Source organism: Cygnus olor (assembly GCF_009769625.2).
Source record: "Cygnus olor isolate bCygOlo1 chromosome W unlocalized genomic scaffold, bCygOlo1.pri.v2 SUPER_W1, whole genome shotgun sequence".
Classification (NCBI taxonomy): domain Eukaryota; kingdom Metazoa; phylum Chordata; class Aves; order Anseriformes; family Anatidae; genus Cygnus; species Cygnus olor.
Window position 1 is genome coordinate 1,031,355 of NW_024429070.1, and position 7,311 is coordinate 1,038,665.

General features: G+C 44.9%; 1 long non-coding RNA gene across 1 annotated transcript; it reads right to left on the bottom strand.

Annotated features, from left to right (window-relative positions):
- Window positions 1-301: 301 nt before the first annotated feature.
- On the bottom strand, window positions 302-7,028 carry LOC121062897. Its single transcript, XR_005815723.1, has 2 exons — window positions 6,818-7,028; window positions 302-423 (listed from the first exon to the last, which is right to left on the bottom strand). It is a non-coding gene; the product is annotated as an uncharacterized LOC121062897 (long non-coding RNA).
- Window positions 7,029-7,311: the final 283 nt, after the last annotated feature.

The following is a 7,311-nucleotide window of genomic DNA, read 5'->3' on the forward strand; positions in this document are numbered from 1 at the left end:
GTTCCATAACACAGTTTATATACTTTTTTCGACGACCAGGACCCTCCCCTGTTTCCCCACTGAGTGGGTAATCCAGGTTCACAATCTGTGCGGTGCTTCACAGACTCTTTGAGGTGGTAATATTTCTGACAGTGATTTCCACCTAATTGTTCTAAGGATTCTGGTTGTCTGCATTTTACAAGGTTGTCCGTTAAGCTTTCTTATCACTGCAAGCATATCCCAATACCCCATTCCTTCCCTCTAAACAATGTAACTCTGCAAAAACAACATTTTTATTCCCACAATTCCCCCATTTTCTTTATAAATTGTTGATTTTTGCAGAACTTTTCTCTAAGGTGTAATTTGGTAGATATCTTCCTCTTCTTCACTTTCTTTGCTTTCCATCTCCTCTAATATCATCATCTTACCTGAGTAAGGTGGTGGCTCCATGGTCATTTGTTTCAATAGTGCAGTTTCAATTAACCACTGTACTAGTGTGAGAAACACTCTGTAGCCAATAACTTAGGCTCAGGCGAGGATCTCAGTGAAGTAGTAATTTATTCGCGATTGCAATGGCAGGCGTCCCACAAGCAGGAGCGCTCCTACTAGTCACACAGTATGGTTTATATACTTTATTTCTCGATGACCGGGACCCTCCCCTGTTTCCCCATTGACTGGGGAATCCAGGTTCACAACCTATCCGATGCTTCACAGACAGTGCATGGCCTTCAGTTGCTGGCCTGTTAAATTTCAAATTTCTTTTGACTTTTTTACTGTTTGAAGTGGTAATGGTTCTTCACTTATCTGACTGGACTTGACACCGTGATTTTCACCTAATTGTTCTAAGGAGTCTGGTTGTCTGCATTTTACAAGGTCGCCTGCTAAGTTTTCTTATCACTGCAAGCATATCTCAATACCACATTCCTTACCTTTAAACAATGTAACTCTGCAAAAACAACATTTTTATTCCCACACTAGTCCTCTTACACAGGGGATAATGCAACAACCGATGGCTGTCAAAACTCCTGCTACTATGATCAAGGATGTAAATATGGACACTACCATCCCTTTCCATTTACCAAACCAAGATTCCAACCATCCTGCGATGGAGGTGTCTGTCCCTAATTTTTCAGCCAATTCACTGGCAAGGGTGGTAAGCCCTTGCAATGCTCTAGTTACTGTGCCATCTGGGGCAGTATTGTTGGGTATAAAAGTGCAGCAATGGTTGCTCAGCATCACACACACACACACACCTCCTTTCTCCGCAAGCATCATATCTAATGCTATTCTGTTTTCCCAAGCCATTTTGCTGGTGGCATCTAGTTGTTCAGCAGTTCCTCTTATCGCATGCCTTGTATAATTTATGAATCTCTGCTGATTATAATAAATATAATTAATCCAATCCACATTCTTATTGATTGTTACCCACCAGAACAAGGACTCAAACCCTGCAGCAATTTGATTCCTGGCTTTATGTTCATCGGGAACTCCTCTAGGCACCCTAATAGAATCTATGTAGACTCTATCATCGAATGATACTCCTAAGCTTCTTTTACTTCTTCTGGGTATTTGTGATGTTTCTCTTTCAAATGCCAGGGTGAAGGGTATAGCTAATTGAACAAGTGCACAAGTGCCTCCCCAATTCGATGGTAGGGTGGACCGTAAAATCTTCCCTCCGCAGTACCACCAGAGATCTGCCCTGGGGATCTCAAGTCTTGAGCAGTTTCCCATCAAGTCCTTGGTAGCATTCAAGGTCCTCGTGCACAAGGCAAATTCTCCCAGATGACGGGTAGCACTCACACCCTGCCGTGAGAGGCAAGCTGTATGGTTACCTATAGCTGTGGAGAATGCAGGGGGAACCCTGATATTGCTATCACGCAAGGAAGGGAACAGCAAGGAGAGAGACTTGCAGGCCTCATTTCCCCAGGCAGTCTTTTCTTGGTACAATGCAATCATACATCGCATCCCTCGGGAGTCCTCGGTCCACCCCAATGGGAAGGGCACTATCTGGGCAATCGGTCGTCCCGAGGCACAAGCATAGCAATTGCGATGGTTGAGACTCTGGACAGTATATTTGACCCATTCTATCCAGGCATTCACATCCCCATACCCTGTGTCAATCTCAAATGTTTGAACTGCTGCATTTCAAGGAGGGCCTCCTGTTTTCTCTCCTGTTTTCTCCTTGAGTTTCTTCCTTTCTCTGATGGCAATAGAGGATCGTTTCCATACAGCTATTCTCAATCTGGCTGTTGGGTCTCTCCCAGTTATTTGTTCTCTCTGCTCAGTTGTCGTTGGGCATTTAAATCTCCACAAGCTAACACCTCACAAGCATCAAACGTGACAGATTGTGGTACATAACCCTCTGTCACAGTCAGCCATATTTTGACGGGGTATCCCGTCTTACTATTATCTGGTCATGCCTTTTCTAAGTTTCCAATTGACCAAGGCCTTCTCTGAGGCCTACAATCACTAGAAACAAAATTAATAGTTGATTTTTCCCTGTCATTATTTTTAACCCTTAGGTTTCCAAATTATCAATACAAAGAATAAGATATATGTACACTACTATGAGAACAAAAACCCCTCGGGAGCACTTTGATTTGCTATAGGTCTGTCCTTTCTCTCAGTCACAAGTCACACTCATTAGTTATCTGTGAAAATAAAAGGTTAGTTTACAATTTTAAGCTTTTATCCTGCTCAGTCTGTTATGAGGTTTTTCTTTTTGATTTTAACTTTCAACAAGTCTTCTGTAGGAACAGCTTCCCAGGTACTAGGGTCGATGGGTGCTTTTACTTGAGTGTAGTGAGTCCAACCTTTTTCCGCAGTTCCTATGGCTGTTTCAGTGGTTAGTAGTACTTGGAATGGTCCTTCCCATTCAGGCCGGAGTTTTGATTCTTTCCAGGTCCGAATCAGGACCCAATTTCCTGGGTGATGGTGGTGAATGGGAAATTCCAAAAGTGGGGTTTGAGCCAACAACCCACGGGTCCTGAGAGATGACAAAGAGGACAACCCCAGAATACAGTCCTTAAGAAAACTCTCTTGTTTCGAATTGTGGTATCTCATCCCTTCTGCCCAGATAGGGTAATCCGAACAGCATCTCATATGGTGAAATTCCCATATACTTTCTTGGTGCTGTTTGAACCTGGAGGAGTAAGCATTTTACCCAAGGAAGTTGGGTTTCTAACACTACTTTAGTTAATTGCTTCTTTAATGTCTGGCTCATTCGCTCCACCTTCCCAGAAGAGGGTGCCAGGGGGTGTGAAAATCCCACTCAATCTCTAAGGCCTGCATTAACCCTTGCAGTACTTGTGAAGTGAAATGACTTCCTTGATCTGAATCAATGTTTTCAGCTATCCTATATCTAGGGACTATTTGCTCCAGTGATACCTTAGCCACCGTGTTCGCAGTGGCAGATACGGACGGGAAAGCTTACACCCATCCAGTCAGATGGTCAATTAGGACAAACAAGTACTTAAGTCTCCCTGCTTTAGGTAACTCAGTAAAGTCTACCTGTATACTTTGGAAAGGTCGAATCTCTGGCTCCCATCCCCCTCTAGGTGGGTTACGGATGACCTTTTTATTTACCTTTTGACATATGGTACATCCTCTGCATATTTGCTTCACTAAAGTATATATTCCTACACAGACATACTTTCTTAGCACAACATCACACATTGCTTGCACCTCCCAATGACTCTCTTGATGTAAAACAGGTAATATTTGCCTCATTGGTGCTTTTTTCAGCATTTCTCTCCCATCAGGGCGTATCCATTTCCCCTCAGACTTCGTGGCTCCTGATTCCTTAAAAAAATCTCTCTCTTAAAACTTCTTAGTTCTTTCTTAGTTTTCAACAATTCCCTGAATCCTCTCTGGATTTATTCTCTGTTTTCCCTCAGACATTAGATGCCTTAAATACCTGACTTCTTTTTCTACATATTGTAACTTATTTTTCAATACTCCCCAGCCCTGCTTTCCCAGAAAGTTGAATAGCTTGTTAATAGCTTCCTTCACAACTGTTTTCTCCTGTCCTGACAATAAAAGATCATCCACATATTTGCAACACTAACACCTCCTCGGGAGGTTGGAATTGCTCCAAAATCTGTTCTAGAACTTGCCCAAATAAATCGGTGGCCCTGTAAACCCCTGAGGTAAAACTGTCCATCTGTACTGTTGCTTCCGCCCCCATTTCAGGGTCCTTCCAGTCAGAGGTGAATATATCTTTGCTCTCAGGGCCTGAGAGCACTCCATTAATAACACTGTTATTCCAGTCTAACAATTTACTATTTGAATGCCCAATTTCATCATCAAATCCCTTCCCAATAAGTTAGTCCCTGCCTTGGGTACATACAATAATTGCCCAGAGATCATTTTATCCCCTAGTCTCAGCTTGGTATCCCCCAAAAGTGGCACTGTTATCCCAGCCCCTTCTACCCCCATCACTTTTAGGGTTTCATTAGTTAATTTAATCCCTGATACTTTACAGGCCAGTAATGACCTAGCTGCCCCTGTGTATTGGGTTTGATGGCAAGGTTCTGGGGGGGCTGCAGTGGCAGCCCCCGCGAGAAGAATCCAGAAGCCTCCCCGTGGCAGATAAGGGACAATTTCATCCGGCCCCAAAGGGGCCCACCGCTGCCCAGAGACAAGCCATGAGCGACACAGTCCCTGCCTCTGTGAGAGCACATCCACGAAAACAAACAAACAAACAGAAACCTGCTGCTCAACAGCAGCTGGGAGAGGGAGGAGTGAGAAACCTCCCCGCAGACACCAAAGTCAGCACAGAAGGAGGGGGTGGAGGCGCTCCAGGCGCCAGAGCCGAAGCCCCCTGCGGCCTGTGGAGAGGCCCCTGGTGGAGCAGGCTGTTCCCCCGTCCCCCCCCCCCCTTCTCGATACTTGGGAAACTGACCAAACACCACAGCAAATACACCAAAACTTCTAGACTGTTACTTAGATAATGCCTACATCCTCTTTCCCTGCTCATCCAACTTTCCCAACTCATTCAAAAAACAGCTCTGTCAAACACTACATACCACACCTTTAACACCTTCAACAACCCCTTTTAACACTTCTTTTTATCTTTCTCCAGCCTGTACTTTCACCAAAGTCTCAGTCATTGGCCAACCTAATTCCATACCCTTCTCCCTCCAGGATGCTGAAATAACACATCAGTACAACATATTTCATCCCACTTTCCTTCTCTCCTCCTTCTTCCACTCCGGATATTCCTACCTGAAGTGGCCAGCCTGGCCACACTTAAAACATCCCATCAAAGCCTGTCCCTGTGAAGATTCAGGCCGCAACACAGGTAGCTTTCCTTGCCTGCCATTCCTTCATCTCTCTTCCTCTCCTTTCCATCCTGGCCCTGACTCCCCCTGAAGATTTTCTTCCTCTTTCTCCAACCCTCTGCCTCACTACCTGCTACACTCTCAATACCATTAGTTTCACTCTCTGCTTTTCCTTCTCATCTCCCCTCCTGACACACACCTTCAGGGCCTCCTGCAGGAGGGCCCCCCAGTGACTGTTCACTACATCCCCCCACCTTCTGGAGCATTTTCTGTGTATCTGGCCAGGCTTTAATCACAAAATGAACTTTCAAGAGTCCTTGGGATACCGGGTCCTCAGGATTCATCCCCAAGTACTTTCTCATTCTGGCCCCAAGTCTCTCATATGATTTCTGTGTTGCACACTATTATTATTCCAGCCAGGATCGGCAAGTGGTTATTTCTGCCCTGCCGGTATTACCCCTGGTCCTGGAGGATGAGCTCTTTCCCATTTTTGTATAGCAGCTCTCCTCCTGATCATTCCCATTTCTTTCCCTGTAAACAACATATTTATATACATAATTCCCCCCCCCCCCCAAGAGTATAAGTTAGGTCCTAGGAACTGGTCTAATAGTTCAGCTAGCCTGTTGGGGTCCTCAATTAAAGATTTCATCTCCTTAAAACTCCTAACCTCTCTGCTGGTAAGGAGGGGGGAAGTTCACTTAAGAGGATACACAGTGTTAGTACTGTTAGTATCAGGGAAGGCAAAATTCTCAGTATCTCTTCTACCTTGTTCTAATTCTTGCCAGAGCCTAGAGTACGCTCTTCTCTAGGGACAGTGTTAATTACAGTCCCTGTCTCCCTTCCTGGAGCGACTGCTGCTGCCACCGGTGCAATATTAGGATTATAGGGAGCATAACTTGGCTCCTCCTCCGAAAAAAAATGGAATCTTATTGTTTACACATAAATTTAAAGCCTGAATTTTCATCAGGCCCGTATTTTGGCCAAAATACTGCTGTTTCCTTAATTGGTTCTTTTGTCCAGACTAATACAAAATATTTAACCATTTTTTTTTCTTTTATCATCTCCTCTAATTTTGAGATTATTTTTCCAATTTCTTATAATTCTTCAGGAAGAACTTTTGGTAGGCACTCCCCCAGGGATATTTCCCTGTCCCCTGGAACTCATATTTCCCATTTTTCCTATTCTGGAAAATGGGGGTGTACTGCCAAGCACTTCCCTGTGCAAGGGCTTACCATACACCAAATTTCCCAAGACTCTTCCTTTCTCTCCCTTATCTCACGCTTCGTCCGTCTCCGGCTGCGCCCCTCGCGGAGCTACTGAACCGCGGATCAGGACTCCACACTCGCTTCGTACAAAAGTACGTCTCAATCACACATCACACAGAGTCTCACCCGACCCCCAAGGCAATACTTAATATTTCTTACCTTGGTCTGTGCACAGAGTTACCGGATCAATTCTTAAACCCGGAGTGCCTACCTTCTTCCCTTCCCCACTACTTCATGGATCCTGCCTCTTTAATCAGTCTCGGGCCCTCTATCAGCTCTCCGCAGAACCACCACTGTGATAAATTAGCGGGTGTTTGTTCATTGTCTCTAAAAGGAATGCAGAGAATATACTGAGAAGATAAGGTTTCACAATTTATGGCCTTGTTAAGGGGGAGGATTAAGAAAGTAGATAGTGGGGAAGGGGGTGCTGGGCAAACATCCTTGATGAAATAAAGACTCTGTGATCGCAAGGCATCGCTTCACTACCCCCTTTCCTGAGCACGAGCATAACTCATGAACACTGAGAGAGGAGCGACGACCCCCCAACAACGGACTGCGCAGCCTCAAGAGATTCAACAGGAACTTGGATGCTATAAAACAGCGATGCGAAAAAAGGAAAGTTGCGTGCCGTTGCGGAGCGGAGACTCCCTGGCCGCCCAGCGCTGTTTTGCTTGTGCCTGCTTACTTAATTAATAAAATATTTTTGATAGACCAGAAAATTGCGTGGTCTCGCTTATGACAATTTTGGTGCCGTGACTCGGATGAAGGCGGATTGACTGGGGATC